At 40.4% G+C, this 18,966-nt stretch overlaps 1 protein-coding gene across 1 annotated transcript in view; it reads right to left on the bottom strand.

The window, feature by feature from the left end:
• The window catches only part of PTEN (phosphatase and tensin homolog), a 70,577-nt gene that overhangs the window by 41,483 nt on the left and 10,128 nt on the right, over positions 1-18,966 (bottom strand). Inside the window, exons 2-3 of the mRNA XM_045023799.1 lie at positions 11,585-11,629; positions 3,391-3,434 (exon numbers count right to left, since the gene is read on the bottom strand). The gene's annotated coding sequence lies outside the window, so the exon portion shown is untranslated. The remainder of the gene's footprint in view (positions 1-3,390; positions 3,435-11,584; positions 11,630-18,966) is intronic.

The following is an 18,966-nucleotide window of genomic DNA, read 5'->3' as shown; positions in this document are numbered from 1 at the left end:
ATTGTAATTTTTTTCTTTACTCATACACAATCCATCAGACAAGAGAGATGCAAGTATTTGGAACTGGGAAGCAAGGGGAAAAAAAACCCCAAAAGCTCAGAAAACAGGAGAGAGAAATATGCGATAACCAGGAGACTGCAGCACCCAAAAAACAAAACACACCTATCTTGCAATGTGTCAAACAAAAATAGATAATATCCATATTGCTGCTCAGTATATTTAGTCATACAAAGCTGTATTTTCTCTGCCCAACAGGCTCCCTCACTGACTTTGAGGACAGACAGGCTCTTGCACAAATCGCCACTCAGATCTAGTCAGAAACTATCACGTTGGAAGCTCTCTCTCTAGTTTTGGCCAACAAAGAATGAATAAAGCATCCAATTTTGGGCAAGTCTTTTTTATTGGCTTGTCATACATTCAGGTTATGTAAATTCCTTTGGAAGAGACAGTTTAGGTCATGAGAGCAGAAGAGAGATGACTATTATGGTTGAATCATGAGATTATTTTAGCAGAAAAATCTGGTGCAGTGCAGAGTACTATTTTGTCTGGAAAAAAACTGCAAGGACAATTTATAGGCTCACAGCACAGGATATCCCCTTTGTCTTCTGGAAGCGCAAACCTTTAGCCACTACCAACATGACATTGGTAAGGGAGACAATATTCTGAGCTGTATCTAAGAATATTGCCACCAAAATTTGGAGGTAGGTTCCATTTTAGATGAGAACCAGCCAAGGTTCCCTTTGGAGAGAAAGCCACAAAGGAAGTCCCGGAAGAAAGTTCCAAGAGAAGAACAGCTTGTTGTGAAAGCTCTCCAGGGACTAGAGCTGAGTCAAGGCTCACATGGTTCCTTGCCGAGAAGGAACCATAGGCCTAGGAAGGGCTCAGCTGAAGATTCCAGAGAAGGCCTAAGGCAAATGTATGAAATGGCCCTAGGAAAAAGTGCAGCAAGACAATTTGGAGTTTGGGATGCCCAAATGATTCCCCGTTCAGAGACCCAGGGCAAGGGCTAGATCCTGAAGTAGTTGGGAGGGCCCAAGCTCCTCTACACCACCAACCTAAAGATTGTGGGAAAATCCCTACACACTGGCAAGAATTGAGGGAAGTTGAAACATAAGACGGGTGAAAGATAGCTTGATCGCTGAAATAAGGAGAGACAATACTGAGAGGAAAGGACTTAAAGGTTACACAAACCTAGGCTAAGAGCTATGGGTCTACAGGGGGTCATGGTCTTGTTCTGGATAGCTTTTCATTTTGTTTTGGACTTCGTTTGCCCCAGAAGGAAGATACTTGATTTGGCTGACAACCCACTGTCTGAATATCAGACATCTTCGAGATGCTTCATGTTGAGCACCCAAAATCACTTCATTTCTGAGTACCTTAATTACTAAAGCTTCCTCTTCTCCTATGGAAAGGCAAAGTGTATAGAAGAAGGGGAGTCTAAGAGTCACTTTCTCAGATATCAAAGGTGGATTACTGTTTTTGTGATGAAAGGGAAAAGACAAAAATACAAAAAGTAATGCAACTAACTGAGCAACCTCAGCTAAGGCAAGATAGAGCAACTGGGATGATTCATAAACATTCAACTGTGTTAAGGACTCTTCATAATATTCTAGAGTAAAAGGATTTCAATAAATCAGTGATTTCGAAATGTAAGCTCCTGCTTCATAATGCAAAATAAAAATGAAAGCAATGACGACATCTGGCCATGTATTATTAAAGGCCCACACAAATTCATTTATGCACAACTCCCTCCTACTCTTGGAAGTCCTGGAATCTATCTTAATAGGATGCTTCCTCTCCTTCCTTACATGTTTTGACAATCAGTGAAATAGTTAAGATGACATTTAAAGAATCACAAGTGACAAATGAGTTAGCACTCACTGAAATGAATTTTTCTGCCTCTCTGTAAACCCAGGCAGACACTGCAGAATCAGTTAAACTCTGATTGTGTTCTGATGGTTTCCTTTGCAACCATAACAGCTAGAGATTTAGCTTCTACTAAAAAAAATTACACAGACTCAGGAATAGGATTGAGAGTTCTGTCCATGCTCCCCAGTTGGGGCACACACCCCACACTTTGGAAAATTTTGGAACAAACACTGAAGGAGACTCCACCACTGACTAGATAAGAAGAAGGGTATTGGAGATCCTAATGAACTTAGATTGGAGTCTCAGGGATTACAGTTGCAGCATGGCCCATTAACGCTAAAATCCACTCTGTTAGATAACATGCTGGAGGTGCTTCCCTTTAGAGTGCCATCTGAAGCAAAGTAAGCTCCTTCAAATGCTCTTAAGACATCCATGCTGAAGAGCTTCTATTTATCTATCCACCCATTCTATATACCCATTCTGAACCATGGTATGAAAGTGAACTACTAATGCACTGTGTCCAGAGAGACTCCTCTGCCAATGCTAACATGTAGGAATCTAGAGCCACCACTAGAGAAAAGTGCTGACATGAAGCAGCAACATTCGTTTACTTTCAGCAGGTGTCCTACCAAAAGACTTCAGTTAACTGAGGGTCAACAGGCAGAATTCTCAGTAGCACCCAAAACATCCCTTCACTAGCTGGCAAAGCTCCAAAGCAGAGTGACACTGAGCTGCCCCATTTAAACAACGGCAGAATACTGAAGTGTTATGTAGTTTTAATTCCTTATATAGGGGAAGCCCTGATTCCAGAACTTTCTGGCAGAGCTACACTGCAATAAAAGACTCACAGCATGGCTGTGGCTGGCCTGAGTCAGCTGACTCAGGCTGATGAGGCTCGTGTTGCGGGGTTAAGAATTACTGCATAGACTTTCAGGCTCAGACTGGAGCCCAGGCTCCAGCCCAAGAAGGAACGTTTACACTGCAATTTTAGCCTCGCAGCCCAAGCCCTGCAAACCCAAGTCAGCTGACCTGGGCTCTGCGACTTGGTGCCACGGGTTATTTATTGCAGTGTAGATGTACCTTCTGACCAGTAAGCATGGCTTATTCTCCATTTTCATTCTATGGACTCTTGTATATTAGAAAGGACCTTTGTCCCAATTTCAGTAAAAGTCTCCATTTTTGGTAAACTAAGTGTTGATCAAATTAAAAGGAGTACTTCATAGGTGGTTTTAAAATCAGCTTTAAGTCATAACCTCAGGCTTACACACTGAAATTTCAACTATTTGTGTTTTTAGCCCATGACAGATAATTGCTAAGAATATACTTTCTACACAGTGTCAAGCACCACAGTAAGCTTCTCATGAAGGAATCTTAAGTTATGTTAATACCATTCTTCTCTCTCCCCCCAAACACTACATTAATATTTGACAGTTTTACTTTGTTCCTTAGTTCAGAAAAATAAAAGGAGAGATTGGAAGGGAAAAAAGCCAATAGCCTAGACCCTAGGCAGCACAAACATACCTCTGCAGTTAAATTTGGCGGTGTCATAATGTCTTTCAGCACATCTAAAAAGAAAAGATTAAAGTTCAACGTAAGTATGTTAGGTAAGTCTAAGGTGTCTATCACACTTTTGTATGTAAGGATCAGCATATGAAAGCCAAGAAAAAAAAACTTAAGTCCACATCACCTTTACAGCTCAACACCACAGCTAGACTTGGTCCATGAAATTCAGAATATTTTGTTTAAAATATTGGTTAAGTTGCTATGGCAAACTCAAAAGATTTTGCTGAAAAATAATGGTTACCCTACAGTAACTGCAACAAAGAATCCTGTGGCACCTTATAGGATTCTTTGTTGCTTCTACAGAACCAGACTAACACGGCTACCCCTCTGATACCTACAGTAACTGTGATTCTTTAAGATGTTGTAGTCATTGTAAATCTCCCTTTAAGTATGCATATGCTTCATGAGCAAGATCAGACTTTTTGGAATAGCTGTGTTCATCAAGGTCATGCATGCACCCTGTTCTCTTTTGCTCCCGTACAAGGGCATAAAGGGCAGAGTGGCTGTGACTCTCCCTCAGTTCCCTCACATTTTGAAACTTCCAATAGCTGAAGACACTGAAAGCAGAGAAGGAGGATCTATTATAGGGTCCACACAGACATCCTCATCTCAAAGAACTGCAGGGTAAGAAAAACTGTTCAAGTATGTCAGTGTGGATCCCACTGCAGGTGACAGGTACGTAGTACTCCTTCTGGAGGGTGAAATAAGGAGTACCAGTTGCATCAGTTGAACAGTGCTGTCCTGAACTCGCCATCTGCCCTTGTGGCTAAGTCCAAAGCACAAATGTTTGGTGAAGATCAGTGGTTACTCTATGTCACTGCCTTGCACATTTCAGAAACTGGCACACTTCTGAAGCAGGAGGAGAATGTCACTTGAGCTTTGGTGGATTGAGCCCGATGCCGTGAGACACACATATACCAGCCAACTGGAAACAATATGAGATACATTGTGTTATCCACATAGATATTCTCTGAGCTCAGATGGATTGGCCTTTGGAATGGCCAGTTATTGCCGGAAATAAGTGGGTAGACAATCTGAACTACTTAGTTCAATCAATGTAGTAAAGCAACACTCTGAAAACATCCAGTGTTTACCTTCTCTTCCAGTGTACAGTGGGACTTTGGAAAGAATACAAGTTAACTGAGTTCCATCTGAATTGGAGGCCACTTTGGGGATGAACTTTGGGTAAGGTTTCAATACCACCTTGTCTCTATGAAAGATTATATAGGAAGTATCAGCCATAGTGCTCAGAGTTGCTCTCCTAACCAAAGGAATAAAGCAAGTAGGAATGCAGTCTTCAGAGTGAGATGAAGGAAAGAGCATTCTGACAGGTTCAAAGAGAGGGCCCATGACCATAACTCAAGAAGAAGACCAAGCATAACTGTACCACTAGATGGGTAGCAGAGATCGCTGCAAGGGGGACCTTAATGGAACTGAACTCTAGGCCAGAGCATTTTAAAAGGTAGGCAGCAAGGAGTTGAGGATCTTTGATGGTATAGCCTGCAGAGTGAAAGCTATGTTGGGCCACACATCAAAAACCTTTTCCATTAAGACAAGTGTTTCTGGTAGATGTCATCCTGCTTTGTAAAAGGATACCCTGAACTTGCTATCCATGGTACTTAGCCAGCCAACATCCAGCCTGTCAGATGTAGTAACTTCAGGTCTGAAGTATATGACTGTGGTACTGCGATATCTAGTCCAGGCAGTCTGGCAGCTGAGCAAGCAACTAAACAGACATCTGTTGTAAGTCTGTCGGCCAAAACTACCCTCGCCAGTAAGGAGCTATGCAAATGATGATGGTTCTGACTCATTTGATTTCAGATATCACTATGAGGGACCAGGAGAATCAAAGAAAAGGCACACCTCAATTCCACTGCAGAATGAAGCTGTCTCGTAAAGACCCCAAGCTCATGGCTCCTCTAGACCAAAAGTTCTGACACTTGGTGTTGTGCTTGGTGGCAAACAGTTCTCTCCCTCAACAATGGAATATCTGTTTTATGATGGACCTCTTCAGTGACCACTTATGATTGTTACCAGTTTACTCAAGAAATCCATCAGACTGTTGTGGACACCTTGGATGTGGAGAACCATCAGGGTGATCTTGTATTGACGGCTCTATGTCCAAAGTTTGATGACTTACAAAGAGTTGATGAGATGGCAATTCATGGCTTGTTTATACAGTGCATTGCTGGGGCACAGTCCATCAGGAGCTGCACTGGAATTTTGGAGGACAACTTGTATGTCATTCCTACCTAATATGATGGCTCTGAGTTCCAGGATGTCTGAGTAATGTCTCAAGTCTTCTGAGGGCCAACGCCATTGTATTTGCAGGTGGTCCAGTTGGGTTCTCTAAGCTGTTGCTGAAATACCCATGATTAGTGTCCTTGTCAGGGAGGGAGCTGGAAAACAGTACTATGCCCCTACATGTTCTTGGGTTCTAACATCCCAGTTCTGCAAGAACATGAGGTGGTACTCTGACCTTCTGGTGTTTTGGTAGAGAGTAGACTGATCTGAGCCAGAATTATAAGGGCCACAGATGAACTCTGGTAAACAGGGTCATGTACACATTCCAACATGTGGTCCAATATCCCAAGGCAAGCATGTATGTTATAGGCTGGTTTTATCTTATCTTGGTAGCAGCCCTCACAACAACAGGTACTTGTCTTTGTGCAGATATACTTTCTCTGGCTTGGAACGGATCATAGCTCCTATAAACTCTATAATCTGTGATGGGATGAGAGTTTTTTCAAAACTCACCATGAGATCTAAGTCAGGCAAAAAGGAGGAGAGAAAGCATGTAAATGTATATATTCTGGCCTGTTGCTGTCTCCTGCTGGGATCTGCTTCTGATCAGTCAAGTGTAATGGTAGATGTGGATCCTGTCTTCTCAGATGGGCTGCCACCACCACCACCCACTAGGTATTCTGTGGAGATTCTCGATACCATGTAGAGTCTGAATGGCAGTACCTTGTACTGATAGTGATTTGGCCCCACTGTGAACCTCAAGTACTTCCTATTGGCCAGGCTGATAGCTATGTGGAGGCACATGTCTTGCAAGAGGACAGCCAGATCCAGTCTTGATCCTGAAAAGATGAGATGATGGAGGCAAGGGTTACCATCCTGAATCTGAGGCGGCATATATATCTGTTCAGTCTCCTCAGGTCTAGGATAGGATCCCTTTCCTCTTCAGGATAAGAAAGTATCAGGAGTGAGTCTCTTCCTCTGTACTTCTGAGGTATCTCCCTCCTCTGCTCCTAGATGAAGCAACAAGGGCAACTTTTTTTTTGAATAGGCTCTCATGCAAAGTCTCTTGAGGGACAGGTGGGGAATATCATGTAGAAATGAATCGGGTAGCTGTTGGTGATGATCAATATCTGTTTGCCTGTTATAATAGAACTAAACCTAAAGACTATAATAGTCAGCTCTTCTAGTATATGGTCTTTTCCTTGGCAGATACTTCGGTTGTCTGCTCTAGGAGAAGGAAAGTGCCTCTTATTGAGCTTACTATTTGTATTGTTTCTGATAGAAGCTAGTGTATAGATCCCTACAAATCTTAATGTGACCCAAGAGTCCTTCAGTAAATGGGCTGCTTTCCTCTGTTCTGCATCTAAAAGAGCTCCGTCCCTTCAAAAGGCAGGTCCCTCTCTGGTGGCTTGCACCTCTTTCGGGAAGCCTGAATGCTAGCAGTCATTTCAGGATGACTGAATAAGATTTTCTTCATGACGACAGCCATGGTCATCGATCTCAAACCATATTTGGACGCATCCATGGTCATTTGCAATGCTCTTCTGACCACCACCTAGCCCTTTTATAATCCATTTCAGTTCCACCCCTTTCTCCTGGAGAATTTCAGACAGAAGTAATTTATCTTTCCCAGCTGAGGAAGTTACATTTTGCAAACAGGGCTTTGTAGTTCACAATGCAGAGCTGCAATGAGGTGGAAGAATATCTGTTGTGTCTGAAGAGGTTCAAGGTTTTTGGTTTTGGAGGGTTGGTTTGTTTTTTTTTGTTTGTTTGTTTTAAGAAGTCCTTTTCCTTTGATGTGCCTTTTGTGAGCATAGACTTCTCTTGTACCGCTGATACCACCAGAGACCCCAGAGTTTAGACGTGTTCAAAGCCTTCTGAAATCACCTGATATCTCCTTTCCACTCATATACATGTATAGGGCAAAGTTGTCAGGGTGTGCCATAGTACCACTGACAGCTCAAGTATACCCTCATTGACTGGGAGGGTGATCCTGGCAATGGTTGTAAAGCTTAGTATTTCAAATAGCTTTAGGGACTTTTACTGGATTACTGAGATTCCGTATCCAAAGTCTCTGTAATCCAGACCAGGAAGCTCTGAAGTCCAGTTACCCAACTTGTGGTGATGATTCCCTTAGGTACAGATTAAGGTGGCTGTTGTACCTCCATTGTCACATGCTCCTAGAGATCAAAGTCTGACATGAGTGAGTGGCCTGGCTAATGATGCCACTGTAGAGTGAAATCTTCTCTTCCTCAATGTGTGGGAGGGGGATCTGCTCCAGTACACATGGAATGATGGTGCCCAACATGGCCAGTGCAGCATTCTGTAAGGGTACTAGCCATGTTGAGGTTGGCCAACTTAATGCCATCCACATCTTGCTTGAAGGGGGTATATACTGAGAAATTGCCAGTGTGGGGTTTTTGCTTTGTTTTTTAAGGAAACATCCAATTTGAAGAAATGGAGATGACAAAGTTCTTCGCAGTTTGTTGTTAAAAACACAAAAGTTTTGAAGCTCTCAGAGTAGTGGATTGGACTATATTCCATCTTGCTGTCATATTTGATGAGAGGGAATGGTGGGAGGGCCACAGCTGATCCATCTTTTATGTAGTTGTACAGGAGTACAAAAAGGCACCAGGCGCGCACACAGCCTCAGACATTGCTATGCAAGATTTCAATCTCACGCATGAGGCACACTGACACTAAAGTACTAAATCTTACCTATTCTTTCCACAATTAGAATTTTACGTTTCTGTTTAAAAATCCAATTAGAACTGTAATAAAATGTAAGACAGTAAACGAGCCTCTGAGACTTCAATTTTTTTTAATTCATCCAAGCTCCAGCTGTGTTTTTGTAGCCAATCTTGCCATCAGGAATCCCTAGCAGCTTGAGTGGCTTCAAAATTTTGAAAAGTCACTTAAGCTTTAAAATGGCCATGATTTAACTTGCAAGCAATTTGCACCTTCCTGGCTGTCATACAAACATGAGATATTATCCATCAACTTGGCTGACAGGTCTCAAGGCCAAAGAGAAGGCAACAGCCTGTTTTCAGCATGTGGCTTCATGCCAGAGCCAACTAAACCCCCACCTTCCCCCATGGTGAGGAACTTTGCATAGAAGTAAGAGGACACACAAAGGAACAGCCTCACAACTAATTACTCAAAGGAGAAGACTGCAAGAAGTTGTGTACAAGTACAAAAGAGGTATATTAAAGAGGATGGGGAACAAAGGAAAGATTGGGAATAAAATGAGATTATAATTTTGGGGTATATGAAAATAGAGGATAAAACTGAAAACATGGGTTAAATAAGAATATTGGAAACTAAGAGCAAGTGGTTTAAGATGTCTGATACAAGAAAGTAAGAGTGAAGGACAGGAAAGAATGAATTAAAAAAGAAGAAAACAGTTAAATTTACAAATATTTTCTAGGAAGTGAAATGCCAAATTGTTACAGTAGGCTTTATCTGCACAATTTGAACACCAATTTAACTAAAATGGTTTAGAAACCATAAGTTAAATTGATGCATCTGTCTAATGTAGATACTATTTGAGATTTCATACAACAAACTACATTAAAACAACTTTGAGGTTGCAAAGTCAAGCACTAAAAGTTCACATATACCATTGTTATGATAGTCTAATTACATGATCAAATTTTTTCCACAGGACCCCAGCTCATTTTTTCAATACTCAAGTAAGAAAATTAGTACTGTCAATAACTTTGCTCATTTTTAAATTATAAGTTAGTAACTACAATGGGAAGGAATGTCTTGGGGACTGATATACATAGATGCCATAACTAACGTGCCCCTCAACGGTGCCCAAAAGCTAGCATTTGATCCTTTTCCCACCTCGGAGACCAATACTGTGAATTACCCCTTTTATAATCCTACTTAAATTTATGATTACCTAGTGTAAGCATTTGTACAGATTTTGTCCATGTAATAAGAATTAAGAGATTTCCTGGATTCTCGACACAAATGAGTGGCATTTAAAAAATATGTTTACCATAGCTGTAGAGTCATTTTATTCTGAACCTGTTCCCAATCAATTCACTTCTGGGGGGTGGGGGGGAGAAGGGGGAAGAAAGAGAACCTCTTTAGGCACATTTTTCACATGAAAGCCTCATCCAAAGAGTAAATTTGGAGATTCTGGGACATTAAGTCACCTGCACCAGTCTTGAGTTAACCAAGCAGGGAAAGAGTGAAATGCGCAGATACAAAAAGGTATTCGCATCTGATTTGCGAGCCGCAGATATCTGCAGATTTGCAGGGCTCTAAACAGTTCCTCAGGTCACTGTGCAGCAGTGACACAGGGCTGTGTCAAGCCCCCAACCATCCCCCTACCCCCCAGCTCCACTTCTCCCTAGAGGCCTGCTGCCCCCTCTGTACCTCCTTCCCCGCTCCAGCCAGGGAGGCTACAATTCTGGGTCCTTCTATGCAGCGCCGCCCTCCCCATGGGGGGCTCGGACACCCCTACGCAGTTGCGGCAGCTCTAATGCACGTAGCCATTGCCGCCTGCCTGTTTAACGAAGAACTTCACCTTCAAAATGGTGCTTGGCTCACTACTTTCTGGGAGTTGTAGTTTACCTCCTCTTTCCGGGCAAGCTGGGGACTACAACTCCCAGAATGTCCAACACACTGATTCAGAGAGCTGAGCTGGAGCCTGCAGGCTGGGTGACAGCCGCTCTGTTTGGGTGAGTGTGTGCTGCAGAGCTCTGTGGAGATACAAAATTTATATCCACATCCATGCTGCAATCTGCAAAAATGGTCTGTGGATATCCACATCCGTGGATACACAGCAGATACCTGCAGATTTGCTAGTATCTAACCAGAATGGTCAAGACTGAGTGAAGGATTTTTTTTTATCCTTCCATCCCCTCTGTCCCCCAAAGCCTGTTTGTAGGAGCCAGTTTTTTTTCTGGAAAAATGTGAAATAGAATACTAACTTCTTCCTGCTTCTTCAGTTTTTAGTGACGTGTTGCCTTGATATTAGTCACAAGATCAGGGAGTGTTGAACGGCTCATTACCGAGCGTGTCATTTGAAACTAGCACAAACAGTGACAGGTTAAAAACAGGACAGTAAAAAACACATATCAAAGGCTCTTGTTTTTCCTCTGTATTAAGGGAACAATGGCTCTTATCACATCCTCCTCATTTTAACTCCTATTAAGTTTTACTTTTTCCTGCACCTTATTTTTGAAACACGTATATTCGCAAACTTCAGCTGAAATTAACATAACTGTACATTTCAGAATGCAGAAACAAGCTCAGGATCAGGTTTAAAACAAAAGGAAAAAGACAACAGAGGAGATTAGCAAACTCCTACAAAGTATTTTGATCATAGATAAACGTATGTATAACTACTCAATCCACAGAAGCATTATACCTATAAATCTAAGGCAAGCTCAACTCCACTAGCTGTTGCAATGACTTATTGAAAATTGCACATGGGGATAGCAAGAGTTCATGTAAATGCAAAATAGAGCTGTTTAAATAAAGTGTATACTACTGATACAGTGCTATTTAATAAATTTCAAAATAACAGAAGATATCTATTTTGCAGTTCCATCACTGAAGATGTCATTAATGTATTACCAGAAACCATGATGTGAATTACTTCTGAATTTGCTCTATGCCATGCAACTTGAATTGCTCTATGGGCTCTATGCCATGCAACTTGAAGTAGATCAAGTAACACGAGCCCATACCAGCATTCCATGTAATTTCTTCATTACACTTTACTAAATGAAGTAACAGTGCTCTCAATTAGTTTTCTTGAAATAATTGTTTTAATAAATCTGTAAAACAGTATGTTCAGTTCTCTCCAAGCATAAAAAGAAATCATTTTCACTCATGAGCTATGTTTATAACATTGTTTTGAAAGATGTAGATATAAAAGCATACTTACAGATTGTATATCTTGTAATGGTTTTTATGTTTTGAATCCAAAAACCTTAAAAGAGAAAAGGCAATTTACATAAATGTATTTTGGCTACTACTATTTCAAAGATATTTTAATATATTTACAATACAAAAAACATTTTCATATGAATTTCAAACTAAGCAGTTTTAAGTCTGAAATTCAGGCTATTCCCCCACAATATCTCTTGAGACACAGTGATGGGGCCCAACCCTGCATGCCTTGCTCATACAAGTAGCCTCACTAGCATCAACAGGACTACTTGTATAAGTGAAGGCAGCAGGTTTTAGGCCTGTATAGTTAATTACAAAATATATTTTTAGTATTCATGCTCCATTTGTCAACAATATAGATTTTTTTAAAATTTGTATTACTGCGTTTTAGGTTTACATTTTTTACCAGAAGGATGTCTAGTTAACTATTTCAATAAAAAAATGGCTATAATAATTACTTCCAATGTAATCATATATACAGAATATTTACCAGAAACATATCTTATGCGCTTCTCTGTAAAGTTTACTGATCCACCTGTACTGATACACCAAACACAACAGCCATACTGGGTCAGACCAATGCTCCATCCAGCCCAGTATCCTGTCTTCCTATAGTGGCCAATGCCAGGTGTTTCAGAGGGAGTTAACAGAACAGAAACATACCATCGGTCCCCAGTTTCTGGCCAACAGAGGCTAGGGACACTTCAGAGTTTTGCATTCCTGCCCAGGCTGGCTAATATTCTCTGATGGACCTGCCCTCCATGAATTTATCTAGCTCTTTTCTGAACCCTGTTATAGTCCTGGCCTTCACAAAATCCTCTGGCAAAGAGTTCCACAGGCTGATTATCTGCTGTGTGAAAAAAAATACTTCTTTTTGTTTGTTTTAAACCTGCTGCCTGTTAACACAAGAACCGGGGATCACCCAATGAAGTTATCTGAAGGAATAAACAACACTTATTTGTTCACTTTCTTCACACCATTCATGATTTTACAGACCTCTCATATTCCCCTCTTCAAGGTCTCTTTTCCAAGCTGAACAGTCCCAGTCTTATTAATCTCTCCTCCTATGGAAGCTGTTCCATACCCCTAACAGTTTTTATTACCCTTTCATGTTCCTTTTCCAATTCCAATATACCTTTTTTGAGATGCATGTGGTATTCAAGATGTGGATGTACCATGGATTTATACAGAGGCAATATAATATTTTCGTTCTTATTTATCTATCCCTTTCCTAATGATTCCCAAAATTGTGTTAGCTTTTTTGACTGCCACTGCACATTGAGCGGATGTTTTCAGAGAACTATCCACAGTGACTGCAAGATCTCTTTCTTGAGTGGTAACAGATAATTGAGATCCCATCATTTTATATGCATAGTTCGGATGTCTTCCAATATGCATTGCTTTGCATTTATCAACATTAAATTTCACCTGTGAGATCCCTTTGTAACTCTTTGCAGTCTGCTTTGGATTTAACTACCTTTAGTAGTTTTGTATCATCTGCAAACTTTGCCACGGTTTACCACTTTTTCCAAACCATTTATGAATATGTTGAACAATACTGGTCTCAGTACAGGCCCCTGGAGGACACCACTATTTAACTCTTTCCATTCTGAAAACTGATAATTCATTACTATCCTTTGTTTCTTATCTTTTAACTAGTTGCTGATCCATGAGATGACCTTCCCTCTTATCCCATGATAAACTTACTTTGCTTAAGAGCCTTTGGTGTCAAAGGCTTTCTGAAAATTTAAGTACATTATATCCACTGGATCACCTTTGTCCACATTTGACTCCCCTCAAAGAATTCTAATAAATTGGTGAGGCATTATTTGTGTTTATAAAACCATGTTGACTCTTCCCCAACAAATCGTGTTCATATACGAGTCTGATCATTCTGTTATTTACTATCGTTTCAACTAATTTGCCAGGTATGGAATTTATGCTCACTGGCCTATACTTGCCAGAATCACCTCTGGAGCCTTTTTTTTTTAAAATTGGTCCGACATTAGCTATCCTCCAGTCATTTGGTACAGAAGCCGATTTAAATGATAGGTTACAAACTACAGTTAGTAGTTCTGGAATTTCACATTTGAGTTCCTTCAGAATACCATCTGGTCCTGGTGATTTATTACTGTTTAATTTATCAATTTGCTCCAAAACCTCATCTAATGACACCTCAATCTGGGACAGTTCCTCAGATTTGTCACCTAAAAAGAACAGCTCAGGTTTGGGAATCTCCCTCACACTCTCAGGTCTGGTCTACACTACGGGGGGGGGGGGGGGGGGGGGTCGAACTAACTACCTTAGTTCGACTGACTTACCCGTACAGACGCGGCGGGGTTGAACTTCACAGCTCCAAGGTCGACTCCGCCACCGCCGGTCGCGGTGGTGGAGTTCCGGAGTCGACCGGAGCGCGTGGGGAGTTCGAACTATCGCGTCTTGATTAGACGCGATAGTTCGAACTCCGAGAAGTCGAACTCACCGCGTCGACCCGCGCGGTAAGTATGGACCTACCCTCAGCCATGAAGACTGATGCAAATGATACATTTAGTGTCTCCACAATGGCTAACCTTCCGTAAGTGCTCCTTTAGCATCTCCATCACCCGGTGGCCCCAGGGGTTGTTGTTTAGCAGCCTTCCTACTTGTGATGTACTTAAATTTCTTGCTCTCCCCGTCCCCCCTGCAATCTTGGGCTAGCTATTCTTCAAATTCTTTTTTCGCCTTCCTAATTATATTTTTACACTCCACTTTCCTGAGTTTATGCTCTTTTCTATTTTTCACAATAGGATTTAACTTAACTTTTTAAAGTTTAACTTTCTGCCCATCACTGCTTCTTTTATTTTGTTGTTAGCGACAATGGCACTTTTTTGGTCCTCTTACTATGTTTTTTAATTTGGGGTATACATTTGAGACACTTATGGTGCCTTTAAAAAGTTTCCATGCAACTTGAAAGGATTTCACTTCTGGATCAGTACCTTTTAATTTTTGTTTAACATCCTAATTGTTGTATAGTTCCCCTTACTGAAATTAAATGCTACCATGGTGGCCTGCTTCGGTGTCCCCCACCCCATCACCGGGAGGTTAAATTTTATTATTTTATCGTCACCAGTTCAGCTATACTCACCTCTTGAACCAGATCTTGTGCTCCACTTAGGCCTAAATCAAGAACTGCCTTTCCACTTGTGGGTTTCTACTCCAAGAAACAGTCATTTAAGGTGTCAAGAAATTTTCTCTATGCATCCCATTCTGAGGTGGCATGTATCCAGTCACTACGGGGATAGCTGAAATCTCCCATTATTATAGAGTTTATTTTTATAGCCTCTCTAATCTCTCTGCACATTTCACAGTCACTATCATCATCCTGGTTAGGTGGTCGGTAATATATCCCTACTGCTATATTCTTATTATTAGAGCATGGAATTACTATCCAGAGAGATTCTATGGTACAGTTTGGTTCATTTAAGATGTTAACTTCATTTAACTCTACGCTTTCTTTCACATACAGTGCCACTCCCCCACCAGTACAACCTATTCTGTCCTTCTGATATATTTTGTACCCTGGTATTACTGTGTCCCATTGATTATCCTCATTCCACCAGTGCAATTAAAAATCAAATTCCAAAATGGATTGAAATAGCCATTATTAGCCATTAACGCATTGCATAAGGAGTTCCAATTAGTACTTTGGGCACGCAGAGAGGGAGGAAGGACGTTATTTTCTAATTACTTGAACCAGCATCATTTAAACAGCCATCAATCTCTAAAAATAGATTAAATGTTTTTTCCAGTGCTAAAACGCTAATGATCGTTTTGCAATATAATCCTCTACAATGTTACTAATGTTTCAGATAGCAGCATGAAGATAAGAATACTTTGGGCTAAATTTGATACTTACACTGATTTAAGTGAGTGTCAATGTTAGATCGTCATGTTTTTATAATGTGGTACAATCAAAATTCTCGAAGCCCTTCAAACTTGTTTCATCACATCCTCTTGAGGTGGAGAGTACACTCATTTTAAAGTTAAACAAGGCACAGAAGTTAGATGTGCACTGTCAGAACAAGAATAGCTTTATCTGCTTATTTTGGGTGGGTTTTTTAAAGTGTTCTTATCTATTTTACAGAAATCACCATAAATTAATGAAACTGGTAATTTTAAAAATAAAATTAATCTACTTTTCATAGACCATAGTTTAGGCAGGGTAGACTAATGAATTTCACTTTGTTTCCCATTTCACTTTTATCTTCTCACACACTAGCAAAAGTTTGGATTGTTTGAGTTGCAAAACCTAACAGGAATTTTGATCTGTTTTAAAAACAGTATTGGTATTTTTTCCTATTAATCTTGGATTTTGTAAAACTTTATTTAAATAAAAGTCTAAATTTGAGGTCAACTTTAATCTGACAGTTTCCCTCTAAGTGTCCCTCACTTACCACAGTCAGTCAACTGGAAATCGAGGAACAGAACCCACAGAATTATATGCGATGAATTTTCTGAACTAAGTAGGAACAAGGTTAAGTTTTCCCTGCTTTGTTCAGGTCAGCTAAAGCACTGTCCAAACACCCTTCTCCCCCCTCAACGGTGGGGAAGGGGGAAGAGGAAAAGTCTTTTCTACTCTTCATGTAGCAGCTCTATGAGCTAAACTATAACCATGACAAACCAAAAGTACCGTTATTATATATGATGTGTCACCTGGCAATGTTCAATAAGAAACAACATACAAGTGTTTACACTTATCAAAGTGTGTTTGCACATCAGCCAGAATGAATTAAATTAGCCATGGCAGTACATGCTGTTCACATTGAAAAGAAACATGAGCTGCTAAAATCCTGGAAAGCTCAAGCAAAAACAAGCTCTAGTTATCAGTCATAATACTCCAGAAGAACCTCTATGGTTAAACTGATGTGTTAAAATAAGAACAGATGTGAGTATAGCACTGAATCCTAGGACTGCAATTTCATGTACAGAAAAATATTTTAGAACACAGTTACAACTGGCAACCTTGTAGGCAGTTTCAGGGAGGTCAAATGGCTTAATGAACACAAATTTATCCCTAGAGATGGCCCCATGAGGTTACAGCTGGAATACATGGGAAGGCAGGAGGGGAGAAGCTGGCACTGGTTCTGCCAGTAGTTTACTGGCTTTGTGGATGAGTTTTAGTTTCCAGGGTTGTCAAATAAGGCATTTTTCTACCCCTTCACAAAAAGTTAAAAAGCCTCAACACAGCACTACAACAAACTTAAAAGTAACCGCTTGCATTTTAAAATATGAAGAGTAATGGTAGCTTTCTAAAAAACAGAATATTTTTGGTTTTGTATTTGAATAGTCAGTGTCAAATTTTACATTTGACACTGACTATTCAAGAAAAATGTTGTCTCTCGAGAACCAGATACTAATTTCTCCTGGACCTCGAGTAAATGTACATGGATTGTGTGTAAAGCATTAGTAAACTCAAAACATTTTCATAAAATGAAAAAAGGTTACTGCCGCTGAAATATTGTATGCATATACTTTTGTACAGTCAGCTTCATGTTTGAAAACAAGGAACTCAAGATAAAACAACCCAGGTCACATCCAGGTTCCCTACAGTCATTTAATCTGCATATTTTAAAATATCCAAATGTCATTGCTTACATATCTATGATATTGCTTTGCAAAATGAAAATTTCTCCTTTAGCCACCTAACTTTATGGAAATGTTATTTTGCTCAAACTTTTATTTAAAGTCTATGATTTGCAGATAATGTACAGTGTTTATTCTCAAAACCAAGTACATCTCTTCTACATTCTAAAGCAATTAGAATTAATATTTGGAACTGTGGAGGGTAGACAGCCAAAGCTACACTTGCAATATTAATCTGGGTTGGACCAGGCTGGGGAAGATTTCCCACCCTTTTTGACATTTTGTGTGTAGAACCCATACTCAACAAGGGGTGTAAGTGGGGCTTAGGAAAAAACACAGGCAGGCTGACTGGATTCACTGGAAGCCAGAAATCACTTAGGATAGGAATTTGGGAGTAAGGGTGAAGCACCAGCACAGTCCTATGAAGCACAATGTAAAATGGGTCAGCCAGTAGCATCTGTATCTCTGCCACTAGGCTGATGCAATGGACATGAGAAAGTAATCTGATGAGACATGTGAGCACCATACTGATAACTAAAGATGGCAGTGACTCAAAGGCAAAGCATATGGAGTAATCATTTTAGTAATAATGAAGAGGTGAGAAAACAATTTAGTACTAGGGAGTTGAAAGCTGACTAGCAAGTTGAACTCACTGAACAGAAGAAAGATTTCGCTGCTTGAAATACAGAAGAAAGACTATAATGAAAAGGATGGATTTAAAGAGATCATTTCTGTTTTATCGTGGCTGTACAGAAAACTGCTTCATAGCAAAAGATTTTCTGCTTTCCTTTTCATTATCTTCTGTTTTGGTTGTCCACATTCAAGCCGTCAAATACAGAGACATAGGATGGAGAATCCAGCTTTGGCTCTGTGACATCAGATCTAGAATGCCAGGCAGTGGGACTTACAGATCCAGTAACAAATCCTTGGCCTGATCACCAAAGTGCTTTGCCCTGGCTGGGGCTGCTTAACAGTGTTCCTCTCCTGCCTACTCTTATCAGTCTGGGTGTGAAAGGGATCGGAAGAAATGCATAAGGAGATTTGAGACTGTTCACAAGATGGACAACTGTCAGCCATGATTCCTCCTCCCCCTCCGGAGAAAAACTGGTATTATTTCTTGTTTCAACGATGGCACACAGATCTACCCAACAATTTCCTCCCCTCTGGAACAGAAATCCAAAGATGGTTTCCTTCAGGGATCACTTATGTTGAGCATTGCACTTTCAGTTCAAGACACTGACCTGAATGTTTCCCTTGCCTTATAGCTACAGACTCAGAGCTCAATCTATTTAGCTCAACAAAGAGAAGGTTAATGGGTGACTTGATTTCAGTCTGTAAGTACCTACATGGGAAAAATATTTAATAATGGGCTCTTCAATCTAGAGAGAAACCTGTAACAATCAAATTGTTGTACTAAGTTGGCTGTAAGTTGAAGCTAGACAAATTCAGACTGGAAATAAGGTGTAAATTTTTAATGGTAAATTTTTCCAGGGGTTATCAAGAGTTGTGGTGGCTTCTCCATCGCTGAATTTTTAAATCAAGATTGGATGGTTTTGTAAAATATATGCTCTAGGAATTATTTTGGGAAATTTCTATGGCCTGCGCTATACAGGAGGTCAGACTAGATTATCATAATGATCCCTTCTGGCCTTAGAATCTATGACACAAGAAGAATTCAACCAACCATAATGAGAAATGACATACAAGGTAGAGGGTAATATTTGTGAGCGTTTTGAGAGAGAAATACCTACGTTA

The sequence above is a fragment of the Mauremys mutica genome, chromosome 7 (assembly GCF_020497125.1).
Source record: "Mauremys mutica isolate MM-2020 ecotype Southern chromosome 7, ASM2049712v1, whole genome shotgun sequence".
Lineage (NCBI taxonomy): Eukaryota > Metazoa > Chordata > Testudines > Geoemydidae > Mauremys > Mauremys mutica.
This window is presented reverse-complemented; position numbering and strand designations above follow the sequence as displayed.